General features: G+C 40.1%; 1 long non-coding RNA gene across 1 annotated transcript; it reads left to right on the top strand.

Annotated features, from left to right (window-relative positions):
• Window positions 1-7089: 7089 nt before the first annotated feature.
• LOC144694157 (uncharacterized) lies at window positions 7090-15629 on the top strand. The gene is made up of 3 exons (XR_013579661.1): window positions 7090-7191; window positions 13175-13255; window positions 14862-15629. It is a non-coding gene; the product is annotated as an uncharacterized LOC144694157 (long non-coding RNA).
• The last annotated feature ends 2117 nt before the right edge of the window (window positions 15630-17746 follow it).

Here is a 17746-nt window from a genome sequence, read left to right as displayed (position 1 = left end):
GTACCTGCCAGTCGGGTTATATACACCCGGCCCGATGCTGGAATTTTTTTTGAGGAAGTGAGTCCGGTGATTTGAGCTCTTTGGGTTTTCCTTTGTTGCCTTTCCTTGTTTGCTCAGCAGTTTGTGATCCGGTTTATTTGTGTATTTATAAATAGATCTTCAATCTTTGCTCTCACAGTCCACACAACCCATTAACTCTGTTTATCTTCCCAAAGTACTAAGAGTTGAGAATTTTTTTGCTCCTAAATCGTTTCTACTTTGATTCAAAAATTAAAGTCACAATATACTGACAATCTAATGAGTTTGCCAGTTCCAAACTAACCAATTTTCTGGTGCGAATTGAGAGTCAGGCTTTAAGCTTAGAGCAGAGAACAAAACAAATAAATAAATGTGAATATCTATTGGTGGGACAGTATGGAATGAAGGGAGACCCTCTGAAGGAGGTGCAGGAACAGAGGGACCTCGGTGTATATGTACATAGGTCATTGAAGATGGCAGGGCAGGTTGAGAGAGCAGCTAATAAAGAGTATCTTAGCCTTTATTAATAGGGGCACTGAGTACAAGAAAAAGGAGCTCATGTTGAACTTGTGTAAGCCACTAGTTAGACTTCACCTGGTGAACTGTGTCCAGTTCTGGGCACCATACTTGAGAAAGGAAGTGAAGGCTTTGGAGAGATTACGGAGGAGATTCACAAGAATAATTCCAGCGATAAAGAACTGTGGTTATGAGGATAGATTGGAGGGATTGGGACCCTTTTCCTTTGGTGCTGACTCGATGGGCCAAATGGCCTCCTTTGGCATTGTAAAGATACTGTGAAGATACTGTGCTACTATTATAATTTTTAGCAAATGCAAAATGATCAATACTTATAAAGAGACCTGATTCATCAGAAATATAAGGCACTGTCATGAAGGAATGCTGTTCATTCTATATTAGCTGTATTTAATTGCATGCAGGTATTTAATGCCAGCAACAATTAAATATAATTAATATTAAGGAGATGATATTATTAATATTAAGGGGGAGGTGGTGTAGGGGTAACATCTGTGGACTAGTAATCCGGAGGCCCAGGCTAATACTGTGGGAGCACGGGTTCAAATCCCACCACGGAAGCTGGTGGAATGTAAATTCAATTAATAAATCTGGAATATGAAGCTAGTCTCAGTAATAGCGACCATAAAACTATCCTTGATTGTCATAAAAACCCTATCATCCTTAACCTGTCATCCTTACCTGGTCTGACCTACATGTGACTCCAGACCAATAGCAAAGTGGTGAACTCTTAACCGTCTACTGCAATGGCCCAGCAAGCCCACTCAGTTCAAGGGCAATTAGGGATGGGCAATAAATGCTGGCCTTGCACTAAATAAAAAATATACAATTTACATATTGGATGTGGTTATTATGTACACTATGGGGCTCATACTAAAAAGATGAGAAGTAAAATTTTGGTCATGAGTGTTGAAGAGTTCATGTTTGAAGTAAGCATATATGACAGGAAAGCACTGTATGTTAATTCTGTTAAAACTCAGAAGAGTTATGATGTTAAGGCACAGCAAAGTCTTCAACAAGGAATAGAATAGTTGTTAGTGTCAAGGCTGAAGGCTTTGTCCATTGCTGCTCTGAATGCAAGAATTCCGATTTCCTATTATGGTGATCAGCGGAATATTTCTATTCTGTAACCTAACCCCACTCCTATTCTTCACTGTTCCATTTGTTCTCTCCTGTGCCGTTACTTGGTAATTCCCCTCACGAATAAAACAACTTTGACCTTGTTCGAAAAAGGGTGTAACGATAAGCCCAGCAACTACAGCCCAGTCGGTTTAACTGTGGTGGTGGGGAAACTTCAAAGGGCGAATTTTCTCCCCGTTGGGGGTGGTGGGGGCAGTTGGACGGGAGTGAGCGCGGGTGGACGCATAGCCGATCGCTGCCCGTGATCAGCTGCACGCCGCCATTTTACGGTGGGGGGCCAATTAAGGCTCGCCCACCGTGACGTGCATCAGGAAGCGCTGTGTGCTCCCTGTGCAGGTGGCGGGGAGGAGGCTGAGTCAGGGTCTGTGCGAAAGAGTGCAGAGCTGCCTCAGGAAGATTAGTTTGATTTTGGAAAATTTTAATAAAGAAAAAAAAAATTTAAGACATGTCCCCTCATGTGACAATGTCACATGAGCTGGGACATGTCAATGAATTTTATTAAAAATTTTTATGAAACTTTAAAAACGTTCTTGAAACCTCATCCTTCCCATGGATGAGGTTTCATGATAAATGCAAAGGCCACCTGGGCTCTTCACCTACCTGTCAACTTAAAGGTTGGACGGGCAGCTCAGCTAATTAGGTTAATTGGTGTTTAAATGGCCTTTGACAGTTCGGTGGTCGTGCAGCCGACTCTGGTCCACACCCGCCGAACTCAAGATCTGAACGATGCACAATGATGTCGGGACGCACGCCCAATACCACCGCGCGTCACTTTATGCATCGGCAAGCGGGCCGCACTCCTGCTCGCCGACCCGAAGATTCTGGCCCAAGAAACAATAACTTGGGACAAAATTAATTGTAACATGGGCAAAAGCGGATTAATTATGAGAAGCCTGAACGGATTCGTTAAGGGCAAATCATGTTTAACAAACTTGCTGGTGTTTTCTTTTAAGAGGTAACAGAGAAAGTTGATGAGGATAATGCTGTCGAGGTGGAATACATGGTCTTCCAAAGGGCATTTGATACAGTGCCGCACAAGAGGCTTGTGAGCAAAATTGTAGCTCATAGAATAAAAGGGACAGTAGTAACATGGATTCAAAATCTGCTGAGACAGGAACCAGAGAGAAGATATGAACATAATGAATTAGGAGCAGGAGTAGGCCACTCGGCCCCTCAAGCCTGCTCCACCATTCAATAAGATCATGGCTGATCTGATTGTAACCTCCACTCCACATTCCTGCTTACCCCCAATAACCTTTCACCCCCTTGTTTATCAAAAATCTATCCAACTCTGCCTTAAAAATATTCAAAGACTCTGCTTCCACTGCCTTTCGAGGAAGTGAGTTCCAAAGACTCACGACGATCAGAGAAAAAATTGCTCCTTATCTCTGTCTTAAATGAGCGAACCCTTATTTTTCAACTGTGACCCCTAATTCTAGATTCTTCCACAAGAGGAAACATCCTTTCCACATCCACTCTGTCAAGACCCCTCAGGATCTTAAATGTTTCAATCAAGTCGCCTCTTACTCTTCTAAACTCCAGTGGAATCAAGCCTAACCTGTCAAACTTTCCTCATAAGACAACCTGCCCATTCCTGGTATTAGTCTAGTAAACCTTCTCTGAATTGCTTCTAACGCATTTACATCTTTCTTTAAATAAGGAGACCAGTCCTGTACATAGTACTCCAGGTGTGGTCTCACCAGTGCCCTGTACAACTGAAGTATAGCCTCCCTACTTTTGTAATCAATTCCCCTCACAATAAACAATAACATTCTATTAGTTTTCTGATTTATTTGCTCTATCTGCATACTAGCCTCTTGTGATTCATGCACTAGGACGCCCAGATGCCTCTGAATTTCAGAGCTCTGCAATCTCTCACCATTCAGATAATATGCTTTTTTGTTCTTCCTGCCAAAATGGACAATTTCACATTTTCCCACATTGTACTCCATTTGTGAGATCTTTGCACACCCATTTAACCTATCTGTGTCAACTTGTATCCTCCTTACATCCTCTTCACAACTTACTTTCCTGTCTACCTTAGTATCATCAGCAAATCTAGCGATCATACCTTCGGCCCCTTCATCCAAGTCATTTACATAAATTGTAAAGAGTTGAGGTCCAGCATTGATCCCTGTGGCACATCACTCGTTACATCCCGCCAACCAGAAAATGACCCATTTGTGTCAACTCTCTGTTTCCTGTTAGCTAGCTAATCTTCTATCCGTGCCAATATGTTACCCCCTACACCATGAGCTTTTATTTTCCAGAATAACCTTTGATGTGGCGCCTTATCAAATGCTTTCTGGAAATCCAAGTACAGTACATCCACCAGTTCCCCTTTATCCACAACATGTGACTCCTCAAAGAACTCCAATAAATTGGTTAAACATATGTCCCCTTTCACAAAACCAAGTTGAATCTGCCTGACTTCCATGAATTTACCTAAGCGTCATTGCTATAACATCTTTAATAATAGCTTCTAACATTTTCCCTAAGACAGATGTTAAGCTAACTGGCCTGTAGTTTCCTGCTTTCTGTCTCCCCACCTTTTTGATAAAGGAGTTACATTTTCTATTTTCCAATCTAATGGAATCTTCCCTGAATCCAGGGAGTTTTGGAAAATTAAAACCAACGCATCAACTATCTCACTAGCCACTTTTTTCAAGACCCTAGGATGAAGTCCATCAGGACCCAGGGATTTGTCAGCCCGCAGCTCCAACAATTTGCTCAATACCACTTTTCTGGTGATCCTGATTTTCCTGACTTCCTCCCTCCCTCCCTTCCATTTCCTGATTTACAGCTATTTTTGGGATATTACTTGTATCCTCTATAGTGAAGACTGATGCAAAATACCTGTTCAATTCATCTGCCATTTCCTTATTTTCCATTATTAATTTCCCAGTCTCACTTTCTATGGAACCAACCTCACTTTTTAACTCTTTTCTTATTTAAATATCTATAGAAACTCTTACTATTCGTCTTTATATTTCTAGCTAGCTTCTCTTGTCGTCTAATTTTTCCCTCTTTATTAACCATTTTGTCATTCTTTGCTGTTCTTTATACTCAGCCCAAGCTTCTGATCTGCCGTCCACCTTTGTGCAATTACAAGTTTAGTAAACCTTCTCTGAATTGCTTCTAATGCATTTACATCTTTCTTTAAATAAGGAGACCAGCCCTGTACATAGTACTCCAGATGTGGTCTCACCAGTGCCCTGTACAACTGAAGTATAGCCTCCCTACTTTTGTAATCAATTCCCCTCACAATAAACAATAACATTCTATTGGTTTGATAATGTCGTTAACCTTTTTAGTTAACCACAAATGTTGGGTCCTCCCCTTGGAAGTTGTCTTTCTCATTGGAATGTACCTATTCTGTGTATTCTGAAATATCCCTTTAAAAGTCTGCCACTGCATCTCTATTAACCTTTTGATCTATTGATGGTTCTTGCATTGGGGGGATTCAAGGATGGTAGACTACAGTTATATGGATAGGTTGGAGATGCTGGGATTGAGCTAGTAAGAGCAGAGAGCACTCAAACAAGGTTTGATAGAGGTGTTTAAAATTATGAAAGATTTAAGTAGAGTAAATAAAGACAAACTATTTCTAATGACTGAAGGGTCAATAACCAGAGGGCAAAATGAGGAAAAGTTTTTTTATGCAACAAGTTGTTAAGATGTGGAATGTACCACCCAATATGATGGTGGATACAGATTCAATACTAACCTTTAAAAGGGAATTGGATAAATATTTGAAGGAGAAAAAATTGTCACTTTAAGGAAAGAATGGGGAATGGAACTAACTGAATTGCTCTTTGAAAGAGGCAGCACAGACCCGATGGGCAAAATAGTCTCCCCCTGTGATAACCAATCTATGGTTCTATGGAAACAGGCTTCATGTCATTGAGCGAGTAAAGGAGAAAGATCTCAGACTGGTCACTACCTTATTCAGGGATGACTTTTGGAAAAGTTACATGTTGACCATCAGGAGTGACCCTATGACATCCTTTGTCAAATAGTTGGGGTACACTCATGCTCACATCACCAATGCAGAATAGCTACTTGAATGAGGAACCAGGGGACTTTCATTCCCATGAAAAGCTACCCAATCGCTTATCAGTGCTTTCAAAAATGGGGAGGGAGAAGGAATTGTGAAAATTATCAATAAAATACAAATAGAATAAAAACAAAAGCTGATAATACAGTAACTTAAATTTATAATATTTAAAGTGGAAAGCACAAACATTCTAGTAACGTAAAAAATGAGTGTTGTTACTTGTAAATATAATATAACCTAGAAATGACTGCTGCCAATTTTAGTGGATAAACATTGAATGGCTTTGTGCAGCAGTCCTCTGCCTGCTATTTAATGCAAATATCAGGCAATGGCATCTCTTCTTTAATAAATGTGAAATACAAAACAATATAATAGCCAATGGCTCAGTGGGTATTGGTGGCATGTGGATTCAGTATTGAGCTGTATAGAGCAGGAGATTCCAGTTTAGATCTATAACCTTTGATGTATTACTTCATTCAACTTTACAATTGATCCCAATGTCCTAAATATAGCCAGGGCAAAAAAAAATCAACTAGCATTTTCAGCTGCAATGTGGTCCTGCCAGGACATTGGGTGAGGATAAGACCAAGCCTGACTGTGACCCCTGTAATGGTCGAAAACTATTCTGCTGCTTGCATCTGATAATTGCTTGCTGTTCAGGCTCACATGAAGAATGGCCACTTCGGCAGTAGATGTGGACCTGTACCCAGCACCTTTGGACCTCCACATATGTCCCAGCTTCAAAAGAAATCTTTGAAATTAAAACAGGAAAACAATATACAAGTTCATTCAAAATTAGATATGTCAGAAATTAAATATAGCAAGTATAGTAAGGTCCAAGGCCAGTGTTGATGCAATATAAAATTCCCAGGGATGTTGTAACAAGATGCATTTCAAAATCCCCACCTTCAAATCACTCCCTTTTTCCTAAAGGTGTAATTAATACTGACTTTTGTTCTTGAACAGATCCACCAGGAAACAAAGCTGATATAATGAAAGAACGTTAAGAGTAAAAGGCCTAAGGTAAGAATGACTGCTTGAAATAATAAGTGTCTAACAGTAGATTATGCATTTATACAGCGTCTTTTGTGACCTCACTTTAAAGTCAATAAAGTACTTTAGTTACTGTTGTAATTTAGTATATTCAGCTACCACAGAATGTGCAGCAGGGAATTGGATGGGTGGAGAGTTTAGGTAGGAGTTACCTGTGCACCAGCTATAGTGAAATCATTAGTGTGTTAAATCGATTTAATTTTTAATTAAAAGTGAAGGATAATCAGTGCATTTTACTTCGCAGTTTGCTGTCTCTGAGAGCATTTCAAAGTGATTCACTGCCTACTCTCCTTGATGATATCACTGTTGCTTGATGTTTAGAGTTGATTTGATGTCAGATTCAAACTAATGTTGGGAAAGGGGTAATCCATTGGGAAGCTTTCTTTGAGGTGAGCGCCCAGCATTGTAACTTCACCACTGGCTACAAAATCTGGGCTGTTATTTCATTACATCCAGTGCGCAAGAGGAAATCTTCCACCATGCTGAGTCTCTACCTCTACCTGACCCATTGAGGTCATGTAATTTCCAAAAGAGAAGCAAGGAAATTCACAGGACCAGTCAAATTGGGACATTCCAGTGCACCTCTGTGGTTGAGGTAATGGAAGGAATGTTGGGCACGTGAGGAACAGAGGGGGAGGGGTAAGAGCACAAAGAGTAAAGAAAACAAAGAGAAACAATAATCAGAAGAGAAGAATGTGCAATAAAAGGAAAAGCACTTTTTTTTAAAATTGAGAAATGGTCAGGCTTTGCTGTACTCTAATGCACTTATTGCACTGAAACTGGCAGCGACTTCTGGAGTCTGCACATACACAAAATAAAACAGAAATCCAGAAGTTGCCATTAGTGAGTCTACTTCCTTAGAGCTCAGCTTTTTTAGAGGTCTGTGGCGAGCACCCTTGCTTTGCCACTGTCCACAACAGCCAATAAAAAACTGCAATTGTACACTACCCCCTGAAAGCTGCTTCAGTGCCACAGCAATAGAAGGTAGAAGGTCAAATACCACAGGAATTTTACATTCCTTTGTCTGGACTGCTTCTCTTTACTTAATGAGTGAATGGTTAACTGAATGTTGAATAATTAAAAGCAAAAAACTGCGGATGCTGGAAATCCAAAACAAAAATAAAAATACCTAGAAAAACTCAGCAGGTCTGGCAGCATCTGCGGAGAGGAACACAGTTAATGTTTCGAGTCCGTATGACTCTTCAACAGGACTAAGTAAAAATAGAAAAGAGGTGGAAACCAGCTTATATTTCACCTCTTTTCTATTTTTCCTTAGTTCTGTTGAAGAGTCATACGGACTCGAAACATTAACTGTGTTCCATTCCGCAGATGCTGCCAGACCTGCTGAGTTTTTCCGGGTATTTTTATTTTTGTTCTGGTGAGTAATTAACATTGATAAATGGTGGAAACTCCTGACTTCTATGGGAATCTTGTGGTACTTTCTGTAGAATTGTTGCAACTTCTGCTAGCTCATTTCTGTGTTCAGTTCAATGACTAAAGTCTTACTCCTTTGTTTGCTTAACACTCATTCGTTTGTTTGTTTATGTAAATCCTCAGCTATCTTGTCATCAGTGTCTTTGATGCATGTTTTGCTTCACTGGTGTGTTCTTCATTCCTTTCACTGATTTATGTTTCTCAGTGTATAAGTTAGTTGTTGATCTTATCATTTTTTCTAAATCCTATGATTGGACAGTTTGCATACTTTCATATAGCATATGTCTATTGTTCTTACCAATCGGTATTTAGTGTAGTGAATTGCTCCACCTCAATTTGCTTTATAAACAGTTACTGGCCTCAGATTATTACCTGTACAACGTGGCAATGAAACTTTGTTTTCAGCTCTATATGAAGCCACCTTTTATATCAAAAATGACTATTTATTTATTGGGTTGAAACCACTGGTTCAGTTTTAAAAGACAGAATAAAAGCATTTCAATTACTTAAAGCAGCAGCTTATAAGATGCCCAAACATTTGCATAACCATACCCTACGAACTCCAAAGCCATTAAAATGGATTCAGGTGATTAAGTCACAATACCTGCTTGAAATAAAGATAAAGACTAAGACTGGCTTCTTCCAACAGAATTTTATTTTTGGTCCATAAAACTCTACAGAGAATTTGTCTCACCTGTTTTCCCTTTTTTTGTTTTTTTTTGAAGAGATTAACAAGGTCCAGTCTTTATTGACATAAGATTAACATGAAAGCAATGCCTTTCCAAATCCAAAAGATGTACCAAAATGTTTATTTTTGTCATAGTCTATTATATAAATGAGTTAATCTTATATAGTGCATTTCATAACCTCCAGGCCTCCCAAAGCACTTACAACCAATTAAATAGTTTTTTTAAATTTGAGGTGTACATCTCTTTTTTACATTCAGTTAAGCTAGTTAACTGACAGTTACCAATTGAACTCCTTGTGAGTTAACTGTTTCCTTCCCCAACATCAGGCTATCTAGAAGAACCCATCAGAGACAAACAGTTTAGAGGAAGGTGAATGACCCTATCTCCTGACCCATTCATAAAACATCCAGATAGCACTTGTGTATTCAGCTGTGTGTGGAACAAGTCTTTGGATACAATCATTTTATACAAAGGACCCTGGCTGAGAAGGGAACTCTGCCAGAATCTAATCATGTCTAAACTATGGACTTGGAATCAACTTTCCATGACTTTGTTTGGGTAACTGGTCAGTTGATGAGATCCTGTGATTTGCCACTAACCAACTTTTGTGTTTTAAGTAACTGCTTTTCTCCAGACCAGAGAACAGAAGAAGAAAAGACATAAAAGAAGAAGGACCCTGAGTGGGCTCTCTCTCTCTCCATCCATCCTACAAGCTCAAGGTCTGCCTGTTGTTTGACCATCCACACGCCACAGGCAGTGTTTTAAGAATCAGCCCAGCAGTTGCTGACTCCAGAAGAAAAGATATAAATCATCTGTCAATATGTTTAAACTGACACAGAATCTAGAAAGACCATTAAGCCCAATCTGAAACCATCCAAGTAATCAATCTACAAGGTCCATATACAACTGACTGTTTTAGAATCTTAAACTACTTAACCTGGTTTTCATCACAAACTCAAGACTGGAACCGCTTTCGTAGATCTTTACTCAGCCTATGGGCAGGATCTTCCCCCCGTTGGGGGGGTTGTGTGGGAGCAGGCGCAAGCGGGCGGGTTCCCAATTGGCGCCCCCAATTGGGGGCGCACCGCCATTTTACGTGGGCAGGCCAATTAAGGCCTGCCCAGCATGACGTGCGCCAGGAAGCGCTCTGTGCGGACGGGGGCGGGGGGGTGGGGGGAGTCCCTGAGCCGGGAGTGCGCATATGTGTGAAAGAGTGCACAGACCTCCCTGTGGTAAAGTGCTGCCTCAGGGAGATCGGCTCAGGTTTCAAATAGTCAATAAAGATGAGAAAAAAAATTCCTGACGTGTCCCCTCATGTGACACTCACATGAGCTGGGGCATGTCAATTTCTTTTATTTCAACATTTTATAAACATTTTAAATCCCTCATGAAACCTCATCCTGCCCGTGGATGTTCATGTTTTTTCATGTTTTTTCTGAAGGCCGCCTGGGCTCTTCGCCTGCCCGCCAACCTTAAGTTTGGACGGGCAGGTCCATTACTTGCCTTAATTACTTTTTTAAAGGCCTTAAGTGGCCGTAGACAGGTCGGCAAGCGCACAGCCGACTCAGCTGCGCACCCGCCAAACTGAAAATCTAAATGACGCAGGGTGACGTCAGGATGCACGCCTGACATCACCCTGCGTCATTTTACGCGTTGGCGAACCAGCCCTACCCCCTGCTCGCCGACCGGAAGATGCAGCCCTATGACACTGTGTGGAAACACTGACTGATGCTCAAGCTGTCCCTGATCCTACCATGTGCCAAACCACATTTCTGAGCAACAAAAGGATAAAGTCTACCTACGAGACAATGTTAGCATTCCAAAAACACTCAACAATGGTTTCCCTCAGGGTAGTATTCTGGTACCACACTTTTTAATATCTACATAAGTGACACGCCCACCACATCATTATGAAAATTTATATATGCCAACAATATTGCCTTCACAACTCAGGCAAAATCTTTCCAGGACATGGGAGCCACACTAACTCTGACCTGTCAAAAATGAATAAATATTTTGGCATGTGGAGACTGCAGCTAAGCCCAGCAAAGTCCATTGTCTCTGCATTGCACCTTGAAAATCGCAAGGCACGCAAGATCCTAAATGTCACATTCTGTGGTGAAAAAGTGCGGGTCCTCCCACCTATCTTGGATAGACCCTTAACTGCTCCCTAACTTAGCACCACTGCCTCTAAAAGACTGCCAAAAAGTCCAAGACATGCGTGAACATAATCTGCAAGCTCATTGGCACAAGCTGGAGCGCAAAAACTACAGTCCTCACTTCTGCCATAGCTCTGGTCTTCTCAACAGTTTAGTACTGTGCACCTGTATGGGGCTCAACTTGTCACACGGAATTCATTGAAACACAACTTCACTCAGTAATGAAGATAATCTCTGGAACTCGTAGATCAACTCCAGTTCAGTGATTACCAGTCTTTTCAAATATCACCCCTCCCTCCATTTAGTAGGAGGCAGCAACACGCAGAGAAATAACTCATATCAGCAGCAACTGGGACTTCCTGATCCATAGAGACCTTTAAGACTCCCCAACTCACTACATGCTCTACAAAACCCCCTCTGTTCAGAAATCGAACATCTTCAACTCTGTAACACTGATAGAACCTGGACGAAAGCTTGGGAAGAAAACACCTTCCCCAATAAACAGGGTTCTGACTCAACATCTCAACAACCAGGCTACAATTTTCCTTGGAGCATGTGGAAAATCCTCAATAGAATACATGGCCAATGTGGCCACCTGATATATAAGTGGCACCGCGAAACCTCGCCTGGCTGTGACTGCAGAAACCCTGACCAAACCATGGAGCACATAATGACATCTTGTCCCCTATTCAAGTTTGAGGACGAAATCCTGGAGTTGCACTTTCTTTCTAGCCTGGTATTGGACTCGTTAGGGAACTTGACATTAAAATTATGATGACATGTTCTGCTCCTAAACCTATACAAAAGAAAACATCACAGCACTTAAACAATTAACACGCACTGAATTGGCAAGGCTTTTTAAAAAAAAACACCTGTTGCAGTCAAACAAGTAGTGGGAAAGGAGGGGAGCCATTTTACCACTTCTCACCTGATCTTAACAGCTCCCATATCCTTCTCCATTGATCACAGTGTTCTGTACATATTTGCAGTAAAAGGCAGCAGAGCCTTTATCTCGAGGATTGTGATATCAAATACATTTTTAATGAACTGATGGGACTAACAGCAAGAAGATTCAAAATTAAGTTAAAAATGTTCCTAGGTAGCATTGGACTAGCAAGCGACTTGTTAAAAACTTGCAGCGTACTGTGAACCTGGACATAAAGTGATAATTTTCCCTTAGCATGAATTGTAGTTAGATTGTTCACGTGACAGCTGAGTTGTGGCACGGCTTTGAAACTGAGACTGTTTGACACTGACATAAAATCAGCGGCATAATCTAATACTTCATCAGATTATCTGTCATCTACTTGACTAATGGTTGTCCATTAAACTTAATCATCAGAGTGTAATTAACAGTTAAAGTATTATTGGCACTAACTGTGCTTATGCATAAATGTTTTACAAAGATAATTCTTCAAGCAACATAGGCATGAAAAGATTTGTTATTCTGCAAAAACAGTACATCTTCCTGATAGGTTTTTGTTGTAAAATTAAAAGAGAGATGAATGTTCAAGTGCTTTACCTTTACCAAGTCAAAACAATAACTAATTCATAAAACAGCATTTTACACACCAAAAACTCCCATAATTACTTGTATTAAATGTTAGGCCTGTTTTTATGGCAACAATTTTGGCTGAGAGCTGGCTATTTGTGTTAAGCCACTCAGTGGGTTTCCCACATGAGAAGTAAATGTAGTTGAAGAAAGATCCACATATCAGTCTTTCTACGTTCATTTTTGCAACAATACATTTTTCTCAAAGCAGGTATTTCTTTTTAGGAATGATATAGAAGAATACCCCAAAGTGCAATCGATACTGAGTCAGAGAAGGAGAGAGTGACTAAAAGGTAAGTTGAAAAGATGAGTTCCAAGTGGGGCCTTAGAGGAAAGGCTTAAATAGCTGATGGCACAGCCACCAATTGTGACCAGAGTTGGAGGAATGGAGAGATGTCAAAGAGTTATAATGCTGCAGAAGGTCACAGAGATAATGAGGGAGAATAATTTTCTTTTTGTATAGTTGTAATGGATACATGTTCTCTTTGTTTCTATAATTTTATTTCCTCTTCACCCACTTGGCTTGACATCACTGCAGGAGAATGGGAAGACACAGAACACAACAGCAAGTTGGCATCGATCCCCTTGTACCCATTTGATAGGAGATGCTAGAGACCAGGTAAGACTATCTACCCTGGTTTTCACTCTCCTTTGGTGTAAAGACTGCAGCTTCAATTTAGCAGCTGTGCATCATGCAGCTCAGATTAAAAAGTGAGTGAAGCAAAGCTCTAAGGCGGCTTAGGCCCTATTCAGTTCCACTGTGTTACCTTTGCTATTGCTTAGTGCCACAATGCTACTGTTCAATTAATATAGTACATTCTTTGGAGATCTAAGGTAACCTACCTTCTTTGTACTGAACTTCCTTCTCACAGTCCCTCATTCAAATCAGTCAAAATGATATTAAATTGTTTTTGAAAATAATAAAAATTCTCAAATATTTAGATGGGTACAGTACAATATCCAGTTCATAGAAGTGTGACATTTAAATTTGATAACAATGGTCTTTATTAAACAAATTTTCTAACAAAATGCATTCATTTAATACTGTGCGGTCATACAGTTCCAACTATGTAAACAGTGTGAGGTCACAAAGAACTATAAACCAATGCAACATTATATAACATTGCAATTCTGTTATGGAGTAGAATGATCAATTTCTGATACAAGCAGTTTCCATTAAGACCTGTTTAGCTGAAAACCTCTGGAATCAAACTTTTTTTCCTCTTATCGTAATTTATGCTGTTTAATAGTGACGGGTGGAACTTGTGCAGTCACCTCAAGAAGTGCAGCCTCATTTTCACCCAGCTACCTTTCAGATTTATGACAGCGTGGAATCTATGTCAGTGTACGGACCATCACCAGAAGTAATTTGTTTCCGATCATTATGTGTGATGTGGTAACGCCTTACGCTTACAAGGTTACATCTAGAGAGTTGGTTGGATGTTTGTTCTATATAGCCACGTATTATTCTGCAGGGCAACCAATCCTTTGAGTAATGGAGACAAATCACCTCAAATTAGGAAGACTTACATTTATATAGCATGTTAATATATAGCATTTTACAGCCAATTTTAGTACTTCTAAAATGTAGTAAAGTTGTAATGTAGAAAACTCAGCAACCAATTTGTACATTGCAAACTCCCACAAACAGCAATATGTCAATAACCAAATAATTTTCTTAGTGTTGTTTAGGGATAAATATTTACCAAGACATGGGGAGAAGGGCCTCTTCTGCACTGTGTGATTCTGTGATTCTGTGAGAACTCCTATACCCTTCTTCGAAATAGTGTTATGGGTCTTTTACATCCTCCAGTGAGGGCAGATGGGCTGCACTTTGAATGTCTCATTTGAAATACAGTACCTCCAAAAATGCAGCTCCCTCAATGCTCCAATGGAGTGTGATCCATAACAGTAAGAAAAAGTTAATTACTATAATTGTTAGTGGTTTGATCTTTTTAAGTAGACAAATTTAAAAGAAACCAAAGTAAAGCAGATTAAAATTTACATGTTGAGATGGGCTATTGAGCATGTTGAGCATTACCAGTGTGAATAAAGCATCCACCACAAAGTACCTGAGAGCAGTAATTGTATTATTGTTGCTCAATTTTGTAATGTATGCTTCTGCTGATTAAGGAATGTAAGGCTTGATGATCTCAGCAGAAAGGAACGTAATGATTGTAGCATGGTAAACAAGTTATTCAACTTCCATTTTAATCGAACCTTAGGGCAACATTCGAGAAAACAGGGAGATTGCTGCGGTGGGACAAAGATGAATATTGGGCCGGACATTCTGGAGAATTACTGCCTATTTTGTGGTCTTCCAATTGGAGGGGTGGAAAATTGGCCCACCTGCCGTTATACCAGCTCTCTGTTGAATCGAGTCCTTTATGGGATTTTCCATTGGAAATGATGATGAGCAGTGGCTATGCCTGCCAAATGTTGTGTTGCAATATTTAACTAAGGTGACGAGGGAGTACTGGTATACGTCACATTTTGTAAAATCACTGCCTAAATAATGTTAACTGTTAGTTGTGCCAGTATTGTGCTGGTGCCCTGCTCTGTGCAGGCTTGTGTAAGGCTTTAAATTTTAACATGCTGAAATATTCACTTCTATCAAATATGGTGGTTAATCAACAGAACCTCTCTCATTATTCTGTGGGAGCACCAACTCATTCATCATCTGGTAGGATGTCTGGCCTGTTTAAGTTGCTGCAGGCAACAGAGGTCTACAGCAGCATCAATTTCCCTTATCCCCACCTTGAGGCTATAACTGGTGAAAACATCACTTGGAATAGGTCAAAAAATAAATGATTGGGTTGATTACAGGACATTCTCTGTAGCCAATAGCCGGGCAGTTCCAGCGGATAAAAAATCGACTATACCAGCTTAACCCTGGTGATATGTCACTGAGGAAAGTCCCAGCTCTTGCTTGAGGCAAATTTAAGGCTTCCTTATGATGTGATTCTTATTTCTGTATCAATTGAAAATAACAAATTAAATTGTTTTGAGCCTTATTTATCCTGGGTTTTGCACAAAATCACCATTTTTCGTATTTAAAGAGTTACAGAAGATTCAAAGGGATATCGTTTTGGAATAAATCCCTTTGGAAAACTTCAACAGGTGGATTCCTATTGATGAGGTGGTTGTTTCACTGGCCAACATTTTTATCATAAAGGAAAGTTTTACACCTGATCCAATACTGGTCTTGATATCCAACTCTTCATTGAAAGAGCAAACAGTCCCTTTCCGACCATGATGGCTACTCATGTTTTTGTGTGGTACTTCGGCATTTCAGCAGACTTACATGATTGTGACAATGCTGAGGGTCTACTTGCACCACCTGCCCACATATTTCCAGCTACCTTTGGCAAATGTGGTATCATGAGTATGGTCCCTGAGCAGATTCAGCACATTTTCCTTATTTTCACTCTAAATTTCTCTACATCAAGCTGCATACTGAACTTTCAATATTGCTTGTGATTACTTTACCATAGCTTTGGAATGGAACGTTAACATGTCAGACAGCATTCAAACAAATCAAAGAAATACAGAATTATGGGACAATATATTGTTATATGTTGTTACAATATATTGTCCCATAATTTGCTAATGCAGAGTACAAACAGCGTCCACTATTAATTAGATTTGTCCCTACCTGTTTAACCTCAATTACGGCACAAGTTGCTGAAGTTTCAGATGATAAGGTCGAAGCGAGGGAAACAGGGCAAGTGGAACCTGAAAGAACATGGCAAATTACTGCATATCTCATTAGCCAATCAGGCTAGAAGGTTGAGAAAATAACAGAGCAAAGACTAAGGTGTAAACTCGAATGGGTGAATTCAACATATAATCAGGTAAAAAAGAAAAATAAAGAGGGAACAAAATGTTGGTTGACAGAAAAAGAGACAGAAAGGAAAAGTAAACATAGTTTTTACTTTTAAACTTTCGGGGTGAGAAACACATTTGCCCCAATTTTTGAGTGCAGGAGCTATGATTCACTGTTGCCTGTCTGTTCATTTAAGGTGTGTTAGCCACATAATTTGTCGACCCATTTTATCTGACTGGTTTTGATACTAGTTTCCATGCCTCCAGGATTACACTCGCATTCTCTTTGCTGCCAGCAAGCTCTGCTGACAGAAGGAGGTCCTGGCAGCATTGCTGCAGACCACATTCTATAGTCAGCCTTTGTTTCTGTAATGGACATGGTTTGTGTGTCTTATTTTTTTCTGTGATAAAAGTGGTTTTATGTGTGAAGCTAATGTGTTTTCTGACCCTCGGAGTGGTTTGTTCCAATTTAATTTATCCAACAGCAAGCTTTTTCTGAATTTAAAATCAAAGCAGATTATTTTTTGCGCACTTGCCCTGGAGGCTTAATGTGATGTCTCACACACTGTCACACACACAAAAGTTAGGTACAGATGAAGAGAATAAAATACAATTACTATCTGGTATTATTTCAGTCTCTTTCGTAGCAGGCTGTAATTTCTTAGATGAATTGATGCTTTAGCTGGGGTGGAAGTCTTGTGAAGCAGGAAATTTTCAGTAAGCTGTGAGGCTTCATGTAGTTGAAAAAGATCAAAAATGGGCTAAAAGCTGGGGATAAAACAATGAATAAAAATGGAAATATATTCAAAAAATTATAATAATAATGAAAATAAGTGGGGAAATAAATAAAAATTAAAAACTAAAAATGAATATAGAAAAAAGGGGATCAAAAAGGGGTGAGGCTGGAGGAGAGAGTTCATGGTCTGAAGTTGTTGAACTCAATGTTAAGTCCGGAAGGCTGTAAAGTGCCTAGTCAGAAGATGAGGTGCTGTTCCTCCAGTTTGCATTGAGCTTCACTGGAACAATGCAGCAGGCCAAGGACGGATATGTGGGCATGAGAGCAGGGTGGAGTGTTGAAATGGCAAGTGACAGGAAGGTCTGGGTCATGCTTGCGGACAGACCAAAGGTGTTCTGCAAAGCGGTCACCCAGTCTGCGTTTGGTCTCTCCAATGTAGAGGAAACCGCATTGGGAGCAGCGAATGCAGTAGACTAAATTGAGGGAAGTGCAAGTGAAGCACTGCTTTACTTGAAAGGCGTGTTTGGGCCCTTGGACGGTGAGGAGAGG

Source organism: Cetorhinus maximus, chromosome 19 (assembly GCF_964194155.1).
Source record: "Cetorhinus maximus chromosome 19, sCetMax3.hap1.1, whole genome shotgun sequence".
Lineage (NCBI taxonomy): Eukaryota > Metazoa > Chordata > Chondrichthyes > Lamniformes > Cetorhinidae > Cetorhinus > Cetorhinus maximus.
Note: the sequence above shows the minus strand (reverse complement) of the source record. Positions and strands in the feature narration are given on the sequence as shown.